The sequence below is a fragment of the Gracilinanus agilis genome, chromosome 4 (genome assembly GCF_016433145.1).
Source record: "Gracilinanus agilis isolate LMUSP501 chromosome 4, AgileGrace, whole genome shotgun sequence".
NCBI classification, from domain to species: domain Eukaryota; kingdom Metazoa; phylum Chordata; class Mammalia; order Didelphimorphia; family Didelphidae; genus Gracilinanus; species Gracilinanus agilis.
The window spans coordinates 251106093-251124396 of record NC_058133.1 but is presented as its reverse complement, the minus strand read 5'-3'; the positions used below and the strand labels follow the sequence as shown (position 1 = coordinate 251124396).

The 18304-nt window shown below is 40.1% G+C and overlaps 1 pseudogene; it reads left to right on the top strand.

Moving 5' to 3' along the window:
- Positions 1–18304, top strand: part of LOC123244568 — a 58517-nt pseudogene that overhangs the window by 4612 nt on the left and 35601 nt on the right.

Genomic DNA, 18304 nt, shown 5'->3' with positions numbered 1-18304 from the left:
TTATTTTGTATCCTGCAACTTTGCTAAAGTTGTTGATTATTTCTACAAGCTTCTTAGTTGATTCTCTAGGATTTTTTAAGTATACCATCATATCATCTGCAAAGAGTGATAGCTTAGTCTCCTCCTTGCCTATTTTGATACTTTCAATTTCTTTTTCTTCTCTAATTGCAACTGCTAGTGTTTCTAGTACTATGTTGAATAATAGAGGTGATAATGGGCATCCTTGTTTTACTCCTGATCACTTTGCTAGTCTTTGGGATGAAATGCTTGTTCTATTTGGCCCAGGTTTCCTGGGATACTGGCTATGCTGAGTCAGAGAAGATTTGGACTCCCTAGTGTGAAAGAGATCTAGAGAAAATTCAGTAAAACCTGTCCTATAAATGCCAGGAGTCAAAACTAATGGAGAGCAGCATCACCATCAGAACAAGCCCCAGCCCTTCCATCCATGCTTTCCCAACCTCACAGGGACTCTAGTTCATTTCCTAAAGAATCTTGGAGCCCTCCCTTAAAAACCTCCATGCTGGAGGCCAGGGAAATATAAAGCTTTTGGTGCACTAAATGAAAACAGGCCTTGAATGAGTAGATATCTTGTTAACTACTTCCTAGCTGCATGATTTTTGGCAAGTCCCTTAGGCTCTCTGGGCCTCAGTTGCTTCATCTATAAAGAGGAATACTATTACTTATGAGAGAGTTGCAAGGAAAGCCATGGGGAAACTTTAAAACTCTAGAAATGGGAATTATGTTGTAAAACACAGAAAATATTAGCTGGAAGGAAACATACAAATTATCATGTCTTATCCCACAAAACTTTCATCTAAAAAAAATACACAACAAATTGCCTAGATTAATGTTACATACATGGGATTTGGGAAATTATCCCTGGATTCTAAAAAAACAGGCTATTCCCCCCCAATCCCTCTGATTGCTTATTTGCTCCCCACATTCCCTTCCAAAATTAAAAAAAAGGCATTTTTTCTGTCCCCAAGCCTTTTTAATTTGCATCCAGACAGTCCTAATCATCTCTAAAGAAATTCCAAACATTTTCCCCTCTCTGCCCACTTTCTTGGTGGGTCCAGGGCTGTGTGTTGGGGAGATGGGGCATGGAGAGAATGAATCAGGACAGTGGAAGCTTAGATTCTAAGAAATATGGGAACTGGGTAGGCATATTAGGCAGGGGTGGGAAGGGTTTCTCACCACTAAAGACTTGAATCTGTGCCTAGGAAAGAGACTAGACAGCAGTGGACAGGGGATAGGAACAATTTTTCCATTCTCCATCTCACAGAATTTCATGGCTACAGGGTGTGTGTGGACACTGGAATTTTTGCCTTATCCGGGTCCACCAATCAGGTGCAGCTGTGGTTGGTGGGGCAGTGGACAGAAGTGAAACTGGGGCTGCAAGTGCAGCCCACTCTGGGACAGATCAGCAAAGGTGATCTCAGAATGGAGAAGAGGAGAACAATGAAATTGGAATATAAAGGGCACTTGGAACTGTCCCCTTTCCAGGTCAAATAGACTCGAACAGGAAGAAACATTGAAAGGACAGGGTCATGAACTATAACGAATTCTGGGATGCCCAGGAGAGGCCTATTAAGGCAGGAGGGTGGAATGGAAATAGAAAGAATGTTAGGCTGAGAACCAGAGGATAGAGGTTCAGATCCCCTCAATCAGCCACTGAGTAGTTAGTTTGCTACTGGGTACCCAACTCACTAACTTTCTGGAAATCATTTCCTCATACTATAAAATGAGGGTAACACATCTACCTCTCAGACAAGCAGGTTGTAGAGGAAGTTGGGAAAAGCACTTATAGAAATATGACAAGTTTCTCTTGCTACTGATGTGGGCCTTTACTTTTTTTAAAATTTTTTCTTTCCTTTCTTTTCTTTTTTTTAAAACATTTATTAATATTCGTTTTTAACATGGTTACATGATTCATGCTCCTACTTTCCCCTTCACCCCCCGCACCCCCCCACCCATGGCCGACATAAGGGCCTTTACTTTTTACCTCTCATTCTCTTTTAAAATTTTATTAGTTTGTTTCATTAAACTTCTCAGATATCTTCCTCTCTCCTTGCATTCCTTGCACTTAGAGAAGGCATCATTTGATCAAAAAAATTATATATAAACTATATCTTTCATGTTTCTATTTAGCAGTTCTTTTTCTAGAGGTGAACATTCACATATTATTCTTCAAAAATTAATTCTGTAGTTACAGACATATAGATATTCCCTTGGTTCTACTAATTTTACTTTTGTTAACTGTATGTCTTTCCATATTATTTGAAGTTAATCTTCTGTCATGTAAAATCTATATTAGTTTGCTTGCTATCTCACAGAGGAGAGGAGAGAATTTGGCTCAATTTTTTTTAAACATGAAGGTTAAAAAAAAATCAAACACAACCTTCTGCTAATTTCTTTTATTGCAGTAGTAATCCATCACAATCAGATGCCACAACTTGTTCAGCCATTCCTCAATTGATAGACATTCCCTCAATTTCTAGTTCTTTGCCACCACAAAGAGAGGTGTTATAAATATTTTAGAACATATATAGCGGTTATGGCAAACCTATGGAACAAGTGCCAAAGATGGCATGCAGAGCACTCTCTGTGGGCTTGTGTGCCACCTTCCCCTCCCACTCATCCCCCCCCCCCCAGCCCTGAGTTTGTTACTAGAAAGGAAGAAGGACTTGGGCAGAGCTGCTTTCTACCCCCTCTCCACTGTGCCTGACTACATTTTTTTACTTCATCCACTCCTCTGCCCAGCAGCCCAATAGGAGTGCACAGGGGTAAGATTGGACAGGTGGCAGAGCTGGAAGGGAGAAAAGCACTCAGGTCATTCCCCTCCTCATGTCTACACTATCTGAGGACATTCCTCACTTCACCCACCCCTCCACCTAATAGTCCAATGGGAGCACTTTATCCCTCCCCTGTGTGAGGTAAGGATGGGGCACACCTGGCACTCAGTGTGGGGGGAATGGCACATGGTTTCTAAAAGATTTGCCATCACTGATATATAAGTACTGATAGATCCTGGAACCAAAACCCTTTTTCCCTTCCCCAGTTCCTGCTTTCCCTCTTCCCTTTCCCCCTTCCCCCAGCACTTGTCTGAGCCTGGGACAGAAACTGCCACAACAGTAAAACCTGGCAGAGCACAAAGATTTTCCTGTCAGGCCTAGACAAACAACCTTCTACATCACTGACTATCAAGCCTGGGAACTTTCTACCCTCAGAGACCACTCCAGGGCTATCCAATGAGCCAATAAGTACCTCAATTTTGCCCAATAGAGACAACCCAAGTTACCCCATCCCAGCCCAACACACTATAAAAAATTGTCCCTTTCTCCACCCAGGTGGAAACTCCTAGCCATTGCAGGTTTCGGGTTCCCCCCTTGCTCTCTTTCACCCCTACACCCCCCCACACACACACCCCTACCTCCTTGCCCACAATAAAGCTCTGTTGCATCTCTCAATTCTCTGTCTCATTTTCCTCAAGTTGGACCCCCATAAACCAGGTCTGACAGGTTCTTTCCCTTTTTTCTGGATCACCTTGGGTAACAGACCCAACAGAGGTATTGCTGGATCTAAGAGTTGGATAACTCTGGGCATAAATCCATATTGCTCTCCAAAATGGTTAGATCATTTCAAAGTTCCACCTACAGTGTATTAGTATCCCCAATTTCCCATATACCCTCCAGCATTTGTCATTTTGTTCTTTTATCATTTTAGCAAATCTGAAAGTCGTGGGATGATATCTCAGAATTGTTTTGATTTGTATTTATCTAATCAACAATGATTTAGAACATTTTTTCATATGATGACATATGGCTTCGATTTCTTCATCCAAAAACTCTCTATTCATATCTTCTGACCATTTGTCAATTGAGGAATAGCTCATGTTCTTATAAATTTGACAAACCTCTATATATTTGAGATATAAGATCTCTATCAGAGATATTGTCTATAAAAAATTTCCCCAATTTTCTGCTTTCTCTTTAATCTTGGTTACATTAGTTTTATTTGTACAAAACATTTTCATTTTGATGTAATCTAAACAATGTTCTCTATCTCATGCTTATTAAAAAATTCTGCTCTTATCTATAAATATGATAGGTAATATTTTCCCTGTTCTTCTATATCTAAGTCATGGATCCATTTTGAACTTATCTTGATGTGGCACCTAGAATTTTAACCAGTAAATAACACTGAGGCCATTTCTCTAAGTATAGCATCATTTATTAATAGGGGCATGCAATCTGTTAATAAAGACTTGGTAATCAGGAGTACTCCTGGAAAAAAATGTTCTATGAAGCCCAACATTCTTTTTTATACAGGAGGAGGTGTGTAACAATTTACCCTTTGGACTTCCCTTGACAGCCTCTAATTGGAGGATATTTTAAAAGGGGAAGTGGACTTAGAGATCTTAACTCTTCCTCTATTACAGTGATGGTGAACCTTTTAGAGACTGAGTGCTGTGCCCTGCCCCCACCAGACCAAGGGGCAGGCACCTGCACTTCATGCCCCTCCTTACGCCACATAGGGGAGGGAGAAAATTCCCATTGGGCTGCTGGGCAGAGGGGTGGTGTGAAGTGAGGAATGTCCTCAGCCCAGAGGAGGAGGGGAGAGCTCCACCTGAGTGGACAATGCAAACCCACAGAGAGCACTCTCTGTGTCCTCTTTGGCATGGGTGCCATAGGTTCATCAGAGGAGGAAGGAAGAATTACTCTTTAGGTAGGTGGTTCCTTACAACTTCACTAAACTAGAGAAAATGGGGCCAACCCACTCTTCTCTGGTATTTTAAGAAATGATGTGTCAGCAAGTTTACAAAACCCAAATTCCTCTAGCAGTCTTTGACTAGAAAAACACAAGTTGTATCAATCATGTTTTCAGCAGTTCTTTCCCCTACTGTAGGACGGATCACCCCAAATCTAGATGATTATGTTAACAAGGACAGAGGGGGCTTGTGCTTTCAAATGCTTAGGGAAGCTGTCCTTATTTATAAATAAATACAAAAAATTTTTTAATAAATTTTAAAAATTAAGTTAAAAAATGTTTAAAAATAAAAACCTTTAACAAAAGACAAAATTTTATTTCATCATGAATCTTTTGGAGTTATTCTGTATCCTTACCTTGTTGATAATAGTTAAATAATTCACAATTGATTGTCATATATTATCATATATTATTTTTGTTACTGGGTACAATGTTCTTCTGGTTCTGCTCTCTTCATTTTGCATCACTTCATTTAAGTATTCCCAGGCTTTTTTTTGCAATCATCTCATTTGTAATTTCTTATGGCCCATTAGTATTCCATCACAATTATATACTACAATTTATTGAGCCATTCCTCAATTGATGGACATCCCTTCAGTTTCAAGACTGTTGCCACCACAAAAATAACGGCTACAAATATTTTAGAACATGTAGTTTCTTTTCCTTTTCCCTTGATCTGATATTACTAGGTCAAAAAGCATATAGCAGTTTCATAACTCTTTGATTATAATTTGTGGAACATGGGTAGCTTAGGACTAGAATAGAGTAGAGTTTTAAGACCTATCTTCTAGAGCAACTCAATAATATTATTAACATCACTGGCAAAATTTAGTCCAAGAACAACTTTATTTATCAACCAGAGACCAAATCACTCTGACCCAGGGCTGCCTGCCTGGGGTCAGCAAAGACCATCCAAACAGGATCTCTACCAACTTTAGTCAGATAATCTTTCACTATCATATCACAGTATTTCCTCTTTCCTAATCCTCTTTCCACTGCCTTGTTCCTTTTCTCTGTTATCAATAAACCCCTTAGCCTTAACCAGAGAATTCTGTGGTTATTTGCCTACCACCTAAGGCCAAGGAGAACAGGCAACAGGAAGGATTCTGAGCAGTTAGGGCTGGAACTAACTTCATTGCTGAAGGGCAGGAAGTTCAACATCCACTTCCTGCCAGCCAGCCATTAACCAATAGGAAGCTGCTTCCTCAGCAGGGAAGGGGCCAGCTGCTGGACATCTTAAAGGAGCCTGGTGGCAAGCAGTGAGGTTTTTCTGGGCACACAGTTACTTGGGTTGGATCTTTGTTATATTTATAAACAAGTTTCAAGTTCAGCCTGGGTGCAACTCACTCCATCCTTACAACCAGCACCATCCTCCTGCTAGCCTTATTAACAGCATAAGGCCCCTGACCCACTTAATAATTACAAATTCCAGATTGCTCTCCAAAATGGTATGATCTAACAATAGTTCTAACAGTAATATTTTTTGTGTTTTTCCACATCCCTTTCAACATTTGTATCATTTTATACAATTTAGCCAATCTGATAACTGCAAGATGATATCTGAGTTGTTTTCATTGCATTTCTCTAAGCAATAATCCTTTAGAACATTTTTCATATACTTATATATACCTTCCATTTCTTCATCCTCTATCTGAGGTCTATAAAATTTTCTATTTGTCTATATTCTATTTCTAATTGTCTATAAAAATTTCTCCAACTTATTGTTTTCCTTCTAATCTTACTGCATTCATTTTATTTGAATAAAACCATATTCAAAATTATCTATTTTATATTTCAAAATGCTTTATATCGCTTGTTTATTCACAAATTCTTTTCCTATCCATAAATCTGATATGTTGTATGTTCCTTGTTTTAATTTGTTTAGTCTTTCTAAAAATTTTATTTATTTATTTATTTATTTTAGAGTATTTTTCCATGGTTACATGATTCAAATTCTTTCCTTTCCCACCCTCTTTCCCCTCCCAAAGCCAATGAGAAATTCAGCTAGGTTTTACATGTATCATTGATCAAGATATAATTCCATATTATTAATATTTGCCATATAGTGATCATATAATGTCTTCTTTTAAACCTAGGTCATATATCCATTTTGATCTTATCTTGGTAAATGGTGTAAGAGATTGGTCTATATATAGTTTCTGCCAGATTGCTTTCCAGTTTTCTCAATAATTTTTAGCAAATGGTGAATTTTTATTCTAAACGAACACAAAGATAATATAATCTTTTATAATTGTTAGTTATATGTCTATTCTGTTCTACCAATCTACTTTTCCATTTCTCAGTGATATCATTCTTAAGGGGTTACAGATACTTTTCCGTCCCATATTAGAAGCAAACAGTTTGACTTTATTGAATCCTTTTTAACTGATCTTTCATGTTTACCTTCTGATTCTTATCATCAAATTTTCTACACAAGTCTTTTCTTTTCCTCAAGAATAGCTAAATGTGCTATAGTTAATTAAACATCCACTTTTTCCCCCTAATATAATCTTGCTAGATATGTTATTCTTGGCTGAAAATCTAGCTCTTTGTCCTTTGAAATGTCCTTTATTCTTTTAATGTTAAAGCTGATAATTTATATTATACCACAATATTTAAATTGTTGTTGTTGTTGTTTTCTGGTTGTTTGTAGTATTTTTTCCTTAACCCAGGAGCTAGAGAACTTAGCAATAATGTTCCTATAGGCTTTCATCTTGGGGTGGCTTTCATACAGTGATTGGTAGATTTTGTTGATTTCTCTTTTACCCTCTAGTTCCAAAACTTCTGGAAAATTTTCCTTAATCATTACTTTTTAATGTCTAAATTTTTTTATTACAACTTTCTACTAGTCTCTAACAATTCTTACATTGTTTCTCCTTAATCTGTTTTCCAAGTTGGCTATTTTGGTAATAAGATGTTTCATATCCTCTTCTATTTTTCATTCTTTTGATTATGTTTTATTATTTCTTGTTGTTATTGTTGTTGTTATTGTTGTTATTAAATCCTAAACTTCATATTGGTTCCAAGGCAGAAGAATGGTAAGGGCTAGGCAATGGGGGTTAAGTGACTTGCCCAGGGTCACACAGCTAGGAATTGTATGAGGCAAGATTTGAACCTAGGACTTACCATCTCTGGCCTGACTATCAAACCACTGAGCCACCTAGCTGCCCCCTGTTTTATTATTTCTTGTTTTCTTAAGAAGTTATTAACTTCCTCTTACCCAATTCTAATTTTAAATGGGTCATTTTCTTTAGTAAGTTTTTAGATCTTTTTCTAAATTATTGATCTTTTAAAATAATTTTCTTGATTTTTTGCATTTCTTTTATTTTTTTCCTAATTTTTCATCAAGTTCACTCATTTGGTTTTTTAGTCTTTTTTAAGCTCTTCCAAAAATAGTTTTGAGGTTTGTGACCATTTTATGTTTTACTCTGACATTTCAGAATTAGGTCTTTTAACTTGACTATCTCCTGAATTTGAACCCTGGCATTCTCCATTTCCATAATAGATATCTTTGGTTAAATTTTTCTCTTTTGCTTACTAATTTTAAAAAAATAGTAGTGCATAGGCTTAATTGTTAACTTTATACTAGAATTGGGCTCTGTTCCCAAAGTGTGGGAGATGATGTCTTAGGTTTCAGGTTTTTTGTGCTATCCTTTCATCAGCCCTACTTGGTTTTTACAATTTCTAAAATCCAGGTCCAGGTATGGTTCCAGTCTGTGAGTGACCTCAGGTGCTCCTCTCCATCCCTGAGTCCCAGTCAGTGGTCCCTGAAATGATGACACTCCCTCTGTTGTTTTTTTCTTAAATTCCTTGTGCCTCCTAGGTGGCTATAAGCATAGATCCCCTTTCTGCCCTTAAAACCCAACCAGAGACTACTCTTCTGAGAGGGACAACAGCCAGTAAGGTCTTTGACTCTCAGCATTTTTCTCACCCTCGTGTGCTCATTCCTTCCTCTTCTTCTACTGAAGTCACAGCCTGGGATTGAATAGGATCTAGTCAGCATGCCTGGGCCTCCAAAGTTTTCCCCTGGTTAACTGCCAGCCCCCACAGAGTAGGCAGTTGGAAATCTCCAGGCCTGAGGCTGCCCTCTAAATACATGCCCCCAGGACTTCTTGTTTGTCAGTTCTGGTAGTGTTTGTCCCTAGAGTGTAAACTCCCAAGAAAAACTAATAAAATGAGCCTGCCACTATAACTGCTCCATGGGTTTTTTGTTAATTGATTCTGTGGTATTTGCTTGGAGGTGTATGTACTTCAATCAAGTGAGATCACCACAAAGGAGGTCAGAGGCCTTCCTCCCAAGTTATTCTGAGGCTGAGCCTCACATACATTCTTTTTTTCTTTTTTTTAAACCCTTAACTTCTGTATATTGGCTCCTTGGTGGAAGAGTGGTAAGGGTGGGCAATGGGGGTAAAGTGACTTGCCCAGGGTTACACAGCTGGGAAGTATCTGAGGCTGTATTTGAACCTAGGACCTCCCATCTCAAGTCCTGGCTCTCAATCCGCTGAGCTACCCAGCTGCCCCTCCTCACATACATTCTTAACTATTTTTGATGCTTTAAAATGGACTCTAAGGCATTATTTTGGATTATATTTTAAAAAATGAATAATAAAAAAATAATTTACCAAACTGATCCTGTCTAAAATCTAGACTCTAAAGTCTAACAACTCTCTATCATATTCCATCATGAATCCTCTGGAGTCAAGGTTAGTTATTGATTGGCTGATCAGACTTCTTAGGTGTTTGGCAGTTCTCTGTTATTGTATAAACTGTTCTCCTTGTTCTGCTCACTTCATTCCCCATTAGTTCATTTAAATTTTCCCAGATTTCTTTAAAACCTTCCCCTTCTTCCTTTCTTACAAGCACACTAGAATCCTTTGACATTCATATGCCCTCAAGTTTTTCACTGTGGTGACTGACCTCAGTGCCTTTCCCTTACCCCATTTTGAAAAGCTGTTCTCTGTTGTTTGTCGATTATAAGCAATCTAGAATTCATGATTCATTTGTACTAAGATGTGTAATTGACAGAAACGTGTCTCTAGAAAGGATCTTGGAAGTCATCTGACCTAACTCCCACATACCTTTACCTGTTGAAATCCTACTCATCCATCAAGGTTCAGTTCCAATGCCACATCCTTCACAAAATGAAGGAAGTCTCTGCCTCCCTCCTTAGACATGTCATTTCCTCAAGACAGATAACTTTCATGAACTTATATCACTTATATCGACAGATTTATTTGCTTAAAAGTATCCTAACTACCCAATCCAGGCATCATCCTACAGCAACTATGATAGGATCTAGTGGGTAAGCAGAAGAGATAGAAGGAACCCTAAGAGATTTAATCCAATTGACTAAATAAATAGGAAGTGCCAACTATGCATTTACACTGTGTTTGGCTATCCAACTCTTTCATTTTGAAAATGAGGACACTAAAGCCCAAGGTCATACAGGGGAGTAAAGAGCTATCTGTAGTTGACTACTTCTCATGCCAGGAAGCTCATTCATCACAGCCTTTTTTGACAGTGCCTGTGAGTGACAGAAGCTGAGAATGTATTCTTTGTTCTCTCCTAAGTGTGTATGACTGACTTTAGTTTTAAAAGTTTACCTCTGTCTGAGACTAGAAACAAAGGACCAAAGATGGAATACTCATTAAACTGTCATTTCAATTGTGACTTCATTTGCATTTTCTTGACAAAGATAGTAGAGAAGCTTGCCATCTCCTCAAAATCATTTCACAGATGAGAAACTGAGGCAAACAGTATTAAGTGACTTGTCCATGGTTACATGGTTAATAAGTGTCTGAAGCCAAATTTGAACTCAAACTGATCATGCTACAAAATGTGGAAGACACAATAACTTCTTGGTGGAGAAGATTCAAAAAGGTCTTGTCATGCTAGAACATTGGGACAAATCTAGGAAGGTGAATTTAGGAGAGACCAATATAAAACCCTAAGCTGAGCTTCAAATAATCAACTTAACAAGCACCAGACTAGTCTGGTATGCATATGTATAGTATGAATAGACATCTGCAAACCTGGTCTGGAAGCCCAAGAACTAAGGTGATTTTAGGCCATGGGAAGAAAGGCAAAGTCCAGAACTGGGAGGATGGAAGTCCTATGATAGACTCCGTTCCTGCTCAATACTGGTAAACTGGAGAGTATGCAGAGGAAGGTAAATAATTATGGTGAAGGGCCTCAAGATCAAGTCATATAGGGATCAGTTACAGAACTGGGATATAAAGTCTATAGAAGAGGAGATGAAGGGAGAGAGATGTGCCTTCACTTTGAGGGTCTGAAGTGCTGTCAAGTAGAACAGGGATTATATTGATTTTGCTAGACCACAGCAGTAGAACTCAAAGGAGTGGGTAAAAGAAGCAAAGAAATTAATGTAGAGGTAATGTGAGGGAAAACTTCCTAACAACCAGCAGGATCCCAAAGGGTAATGTGCTGCCTCCTGAAGTAGTGGGCTCCCCTTGACTGAAGTCTTCAAGCAAAGACTGGATGAATGCTGGTTGCAGAGGTGGAACCCAGACTGTACCCAAGGTCCAGATACCTGTTCCTGTATCTTGCTCCAGGCCAACCTCTACCCTGAGAATCCCCAGTTTCCTTTAAGGCTCAGCTCAGGTGCCAACTCCTACATGAAATTATTCTTAGTCTCCTCTCCCCAAGAAAAATATTTGCATGTACTTGTCATATTGTATCCTGCCTGTAGAACATAAATTCTCAAAGACAGAGACAGTTTCATTTTTGTAACAGCTTGGCCAGGAGTAAGTATCTCTGGCTGAAGCTGAATTGTTTCTTACCTAAGTATAGGTGGATAATACCACTTCTAGGTCTGTATCACAAAGACATCAAATCCCTATAGAGACAGAGTGACTCGAAGTACCCCTATCATGACTCCCAAGCTTCCTGCAAAACAAAGAACCAAGACCACCCCTAGGACTTCACCAGGCTGTTGTCTCTGTGTGCCTGCCACAAATCCTGCCCAACCTCCTCATCCTCTCTTCACACTTTCTGGTCTTCTCCACCTCTTTCCATTCCAGGGGAAAATTCTGCTACTTTATGGCCATGATCATCTCCACTTGTACCAGCCAGCACTCCTCTGCCCACCAGGGGCATGGTACACATACTGTACCATGGAGCCAAGATGGGGAAGGGTTGAAGCCTAGATTGCCTAATGGATGGAGGTGGGAAGTTAGAGTGGAGTTAGAAAGGAAATTAAGAGCCCATATGCATGGTTCTTTTAGTGACTTTAAACTCTGCCCTCTGTTTCCTCCTTCCAACGGAGTTCCAAATGACCCTGACACTATGCCTAGGACCACCCCTACCACAAAGGATATGACCCTGGAGATAGTCATGACCACTTTGCCCAACATCTACCAGACATTCCTCCAGATACATGCCTTTAACCTGGCAACTTGGTCAAACTCAGTCATGCTAAGGGCATGTTGGGCTTAGGTTGAGGAGCAGTGGCTGGTCTAGATCTAGAAAGAAAAGCATTGTATAAAAGTCTCTCCCTACTCCAATCCATCTACCATTCAGGAGTCAAAGTAATTTCCCTTAAACTCAGGACTGACCATGTCAAGCCCTGCCCCATAAACTCTAATGACTCTTTTTTTCTCTACAAGTGTCAATAACATTTTGCCTAACTTGGGTCCTTTCCCCCATATTTCCAGTCTTCTTACACTATACTCCCCTCCATATACCCTTTGATCCAGTTATATTGGCCTCCTTCTGTTTCACAAATAACACACTCCATCTCTAGTCTACAGATATTTTCTGACTGTCCCCTAGCCCTGGAATTCTTTCCTTTGCTAGCTCCACTTCCTGGCTTCCCTGGTTTCCTACAGGGCCTAACTAAAATTCTGTCTTCCCTAGTGCTTTCACTATTGTTATCCTATTTACCTAGTATACTGCTTGTGTGTACATACTGGTTTGCTAGGTCTCTCCTCCATTAGATAGTGAGCTCCTAGAGGACAGAGACTATCTTTTGCCTTTTTGTTGTCACAAGCCTTAGCACAGTGCCTGGCATTTAAAAAGAGCTTACTCAGTGCTTAGTGACTGACCCAAAACTGTTACATTTGGAATGAGCTCTCTGCTTGAATCCTAGTTCTGACACTTATCATCCTGGTGACCTTAGACAAGTCCTTTCTCTGCGTCAGAGTTTCTTCTCCAAAAAAGGCAAACCAGGAGGAGCCTTAAGATTTCTTTCAGCTCTAAATTTGTGATCCCCTAGGGTCATGATGGTGAACCTATGGCAATCATGCCAAAAATGCACACAGAGCCCTCTCTGTGGGCACATGAACCGTCATCCTACAGTATATTACTAGAAAGGCAGAGGGACTCTGGGGAACTGTTTCCTTCTCCCCCTCCACCAAGCTGAAGACATTTTTTCACTTCACCCACTCCTCTTCCCAGCAGTCCAATGGGAGTGCTTCACATGCAACAGAATTGGGAGGGAAGTGGAACACTTGGGCCATTTCCCTCTCCCTCTCCACAAATGCCCTCACTCCACCTGTCCCTCTGCTCAGCAGCCTAATGGGAGCACTTCTTCCCCTATCTGGGGTAAGGGATGTGTGTGGAGGGTGGGGGGGGCATGGGACAGTGACAAGGGGTCTGGGGGTGGAGGGTAGGTAGTAGGGTTGGGGCACAGCAGGTGATCTCTAAAAGATTCACCCTCACTGCCCTAGGGGTACTGGAGGACCTCTTCCCTGGTGTCTGGGCTGATTCTTTTTTTATTTTTGGCCCAGGTTCCTCTAGGATAGCACATGGAAGAATACTTCTCAGGATCTGGACCCCTGAATGTGCTGAGCCATGTTAAGGAAGATTTGGCTATCCCTGACAAAGAGGTAATAGAAAACAATGCTAAGCTAGAACTACGCTGTGCCAAACAGCCAGCTTAGTAGAGAACAGTCACCACACCTTCTAACCAAGACTTCTCAAGCTCATCAGGAATCCCTGCTTGCTCACTCCTTAAGGCCCAGAACTTTGTGACCTTTCCCTAAAGGCTTTTGGAACTCATTCCTCAAAGGCAGAAGGGAAGGGAAAGATAAAGCTTTTGGAGCCCTGAAATGAACACTGCACTTGAGTCAGGAGTGGGAATCCTGACAGCCACTTCCTAGCTGTGTGATTATAGACAAGTCATTTAGGTTCTCCACCCCATGGGCCTTATCTATAAAATGGAAATGTGACTACTTATAGGAGGGTTGTGAGGAAAGTGTTAGGTAAACCTTAAAACTTCAGAATACTGTGGACTTTGTTATAAAAACTAGTGGGTTTGAACTGGAAGGAAATCCTTAGCAGGAAAATTTTCATCTTAAAGAAAATTAATGCCTGGAAAAGTCACTTAGGCTAAAGCTACATTGGATTCAGGTAATTAACCCTGGAAAGGAAAAGAAATTGAGGCATCTGTCTCAATGTCTGTAGGTACCCCACAACCTCAAATAAAGATAGTTTCTTTCTTTCTTAAATAACCTCTTACCTTCTGTCTTATTATCAATTCTAAGACAGAAGATTGGCAAGGGTTAGGCAAATGGGGTTAAGTGACTTGCCTAGGATAACATAGCAAGGAACCGTCTGAGGCCATATTGAACCCAGGTCCTCCTGACCCCAGTCCTGGCAACCTATCCACCATGCTAGCTAGTTGACCTATGGCTGGTTTCTTGTTTACAAAATCTAAACCTTATCTTTTATTTCCAACCCAGGCAATCTTTCTCACCACCTCAAGGAATCCCCAGCAGATACTCCCTCCCAGTCTATTTTCATTGGCAAGGCCTGTCTCTAGGTGGAGACAACAGAAGCTCTTAAATTCTGAGAAGGGAGAGGATTGTGAAGGAATATAAGCAGGTGTAGCGAGAGCTGTCCCAAAGATACTTACCAAACAGCAGTATTCAGAGCTGCAAGCTAATTTCTTGTTATTTTTGCAGTCACCAGCATCTCCAGACAGGATGGGTCACTACAGAGTCCGCGTGGACACTGGAAACTTTGCCTTTGCAGCATCCATCAACCAGGTGCAGCTGTGGTTGGTTGGGCATTGTGGTGAAGCAGAACTGGGGCTGTGGCTTCATCCAGCTCGGGGACAGGTCAGTGATGGGGTGAAGATATTGGAAGAAAGGTTGGGGAACTGAGTAGTATAGGTAGCCAGAAAGGAATTAGGAGAGGTCTTTGGGCAGGGAATTTTTAGTGCACTGCCATGATGATCCCAGACTGGAGAACAGGAGAACAATAAAACTAGAGCACAAGGAACACATGGGACTCTCCTGTTTCTGGCCAATAGATTTGGCCAGGCAGAAACCATGAAAGGACATGATGAAGTACAATTTACACATAGAGTCATTTATTACAAAGTCATTGTGGGTTTGGGGTTGAAGTGAGAGTAGAAAGAATGCTAATTTTGGAACCAGTGGATGGGGGTTTAGATCCCTCCATTCAGCCACTGAGGAATTATGGGTGGACAAACCACTTTAACTTTTTGGGAACCAGTTCCTCACTCAGTAAAATGAGCATAGTTGGCCTTCCTTTCAGGTTTGCTGGTTGTAGAGGAAATTGGGGAAAGCACTATAGAAATGTGATATGTTCTATTGCTATCCTCATGGGCCTCTACTGATTTCTTCTCTTACTTTTTAAAAAAAATTCAAGGTTTTTCCAGCTACATAAAATCTACTTTCTCTTCCTCTCATCCAACTTTCACACACTCTGCCTCCACCTCCCATAGTAAAAGAAAAAGAAAATCTCTTTAACAAATGTATAATCAAGAAAAACAAATTCTCCAATCACCAAGTCTAAAATTTGCATCCTGAGTCCAATACTTCTCTATCAGGTGACGGGTAGCATGTTTCATCATGAATCCTCTGAAAATATGGTTGGTCAGACATTGACTAATCAGAGTCTTTTGAAGTTGTTTCATTGTCATTGTTACTGTATAAATTATTCTTTCGGTTCTGCTCCCTTCATTCCACATTAGTTTATGTAGGTCTTCCCCAGGCTTCTCTGAAACCCTCCCTTTATTCATTCCTCACAGCACAATGGGATCCCATGACATTCATATACTCCTAGGTCTTTCCTACACCCCAGGTCTTCTCAATGGTGACTGACCTCAGTGCTTTTCCCTTGCCCCATTTTGAAAAGTTGTTCTCTGCTCCCTATCACTTGTAAATGATCTAGTTCATAATTGATACTGAGTTGTATAAGTGATAGAAGCTTGTCTCCAGAAGGGATCTTTGAAGTAATCTGACCTCCCTTACTCCTCCACTTGTTAAAATCTTGCTTATCATCAGGGCTCAGCTCCAATACTACATCCTTTATGAAGGTTTTTCAGTCACTGACTCCTTCTTTCACATGTCCATTCCACAGCGTTATTGCCTCTGGTGGAATCACAGGAAATTGGGCTGCTCCAAGTTCTGTTGGTTCTTGCAGATGCTGTGCTACCTTTCTCTTCTTACCCCAGTGAGATATATTCCTTCAGGTTTCCTTTGTTTTGAAGAATTTTATTTCTTTTTAGTGTGTGTAGAAGGATCAGGGGAGTGAAATATCCTTTATTCTACCATCTTAGCTTACATAATGCATAAAGAATACTACTCATGCCTTACATACTTATGAGACAGTATTTCTGGGTGGCAGAAGCTGAAAATGTCTTTTGTACATCTTAAAATTAGTATCCAATAACAAAATCATAAATATTATATTTAATAAAGTTTTATTAATAATAATTAAAGTAAGAGACCTAGCTAGTCAGCCTGCTCGCCAGAGCAAAAGAGAGCGAGAGAGGCAGAGCTTCAAAACTTATACAAATGTGACCACACAAACGTGGACAAAGGGAAAAGCATTCTAGGTAAAACAGAAAGGAAATTTGGGTAATATAGTTTTTAGGAGTTCAAGATTTTCCAACTATACACTTTGTTCTCTTCCAAATGTGAAAGCCTGATTTTTGCCTTAAAAGTTTACCCATTCCGGGCTAGAAACAGGGGCCCAAAGATGGCAAGCATATCAAACTGACAATGCTAATGGACGGCAAGATAACTAGTTGGAGGAAAGGATTAAAAAATGCTGCATTCTCTTTCTTGTGTCTCCAGTCTCACTCATGTAAAGCTACTTTTTTGTGTCATATAACTGACATGTAATTTTTCTTCTAGCTACCTCTATTTCTGTCATCCTGTTCCCTTGCTATATGCTCTGTCTTCCTTTTACCTTCCCCTCCTTATGTCCTCTGCCTGCCTATGTCAGGCTAGAACACTGGGACAAATCTAGCAAGATGAAATTTAGAAGAAATAAATATAAAATCCTAAGCTTAGCTTTAAGTAATCAACTTAACAAGCACCGGGCTGTGGAGGTATGGATAGATAGTAATTCATCTGAAAACTGGGACAGCAAGGTCAATAAAGAGACCAACAATGTGACAGGGCAGCTAAAAGTGTGAAGGTGATTTTAGGCCATAGGAAGAAAGGCAGAGAGTCCAGAACTGGGAAGATGAAAGTCCTACAGTAGACTCTGTTCCTGCTCAATTATTGGTAAACAAGAGAGTATGCAAAGGAAGGTAAGTAATTATAGTGAAGGATCTCAAGATCAAGTCATAGATTGATCAGTTACAGGATATAAAGTCTATAGGAAAGAGATTTTGTTTTATTTTGTTTTGTTTTTTTTTTTAAACCCTTAACTTCTGTATATTGGCTCCTTGGTGGAAGAGTGGTAAGGGTGGGCAATGGGGGGTCAAGTGACTTGCCCAGTGTCTGAGACTGGATTTGAACCTAGGACCTCCCATCTCTAGTCCTGGCTCTCAATCCACTAAGCTACCCAGCCACCCCCAGAAAGAGATTTTGGAAGATGTGTAAGTGCTTTACTTTAAGGGTCTGAAGATAGAACAGGGAATAGATTGATTTTGCTGACCACAGCAGCAGAACTAGAAGGAATGGATGAAAGAAGCAAAGAAATTAATGTAGGGCTAATGGGAGGGAAAACTTCCTACCAGGATCCCAAAGGGTAATGTGCTGCCTTCAGAGGTAGAGAGTTCCCTTTGACTGGAAGTCTTCAAGCAAAGGCTGGGTGAGTTGAGGAAGTGGTACTCAGTCTTTACTCATGGTCCAGATACCTGCTCTTGTACTTTGCTCCAAGTCAACCTCTACTCCTGAGAATCTTCTGCTTCTTTCAAAGTTCAGCTCAGGTGTCAATTCCAAATAAGACTGTTCTTAATCTCCTCTCCCCAAGAAAAATATTTGTACTTATTTGTCATATTGTATCTTCCACTTGGAACATAAGCTCCCTGGTACAAGGGTAACTATCTCTGTTAGGCTGAAGTTAAACTATTTCTCAGAATCTAAGAATAGGTTGGAGTAGATGGTCTCAGACTCCTTCCAGCTCTGATATTCTGTGTAGAGTGTGTGTGTGTTTGATACCTGGAAAGATTTTTTTTTCTATACCTCCATACCCAGGCAGTGTCTTAAGGTCAAAAGACCTAGGTTGAAATCTCCCCAAATTTATCACATTAGGCAAATTCCTTTCCCTCTGAAGCTTCAGGTTCTTCATCTTTAAAATGGAAACAAGACTT